This window comes from Plasmopara halstedii (assembly GCF_900000015.1).
Source record: "Plasmopara halstedii genome assembly, contig: Scaffold_1583, whole genome shotgun sequence".
Taxonomy (NCBI): domain Eukaryota; phylum Oomycota; class Peronosporomycetes; order Peronosporales; family Peronosporaceae; genus Plasmopara; species Plasmopara halstedii.
The window spans coordinates 884,190-885,345 of record NW_020188494.1 but is presented as its reverse complement, the minus strand read 5'-3'; positions in this window follow the sequence as shown (position 1 = coordinate 885,345).

Here is a 1,156-nt window from a genome sequence, read left to right as displayed (position 1 = left end):
GCACGCGATACGCCTGATTAGGCGGCGAGAACACTCGTGAGAGCTGCAATTTCAGATCCGCCTAGTAGGGGAAACGCAGATCAGACTGAAGGTTTGCACGTCAGCCTGCATGCCCTGGGACAAAGAGGAAATTTCCTCCATCCTCACAGAGGTTCAGTATAAACTACTCAGATGTAGATTGAATATAAGTGCAACCATGTGCAGCGGGGCTGCCGTAGCAAAACGCTTGAGGAAGCATACTTTAGGTCACCGACCTTTGGTTCTTTACAAGAACCAAGTATAATTTAGCGAATCGCAATCCGCTTACTCCAAAAGTGATTTTTGCTTTCCCAAGGCTAATCGACTCTTCGATTCAAATTCCAAACTGAATTTTATTTATACTATTATCCTTATGTTAAAAGTTTATTATTTCCTAAATATACGAAATATATACAGTAAAATCTAAATACATGCATAACTACTGGCTACCTAGCCCCGTATCGTATTCTCGTTTCAGTGTGTGGTCACATCATGCACATCTCGTGTGACACCCCCCTGTTATTAAGGTTCGCGTAAACCCCCTTATATTGACCGTCCCGGCCCAGTGCCCGCGCCAACAGCGTTTCTGCTGCCTAGCAGAGGTGGTTCATGACTCACCAAAGCATCAAGCCCCACTAGGAGACGTGCGCGGAGCGCTCAAGGTCTTCGACCACCAATCGATCCGTGGATCATGGTGTTCTAACCATGCCATATGGAACGGGGTTACACGAACCCTAATAACAGTGGTGTGTGTCACACGAGTTGTGCATAATGTTACCACACACCCAAACAAGAATACGGTACGAGGCTAGGTAGCCAGTAGTTATGCATGTGTTTAGATTTTACGATATATTTAAAAATCTAAACTTTTAAAAAAATAAATACAAATAAGTTTCGATTTTGAACAGAAGTGTTTGTTTGCCTTGTTTAAGGCTTTTTTAACTTTTAGAGGCAGCGGATTGCAATCCGCTGCACTAGTACTTGGTTTTTGTAAAGAACGAAAGATCGATGACCTAAAGACGCTTCCTCAAGCGCAAAGCTACGGCGGCTCCGCTGCGCTTGATAGCTCTTATAGTTAATCTTCACCTGAGTCGTTTCGACTGATTTTCTGTAAGGATGGATGAAATTTTCTCTTTGC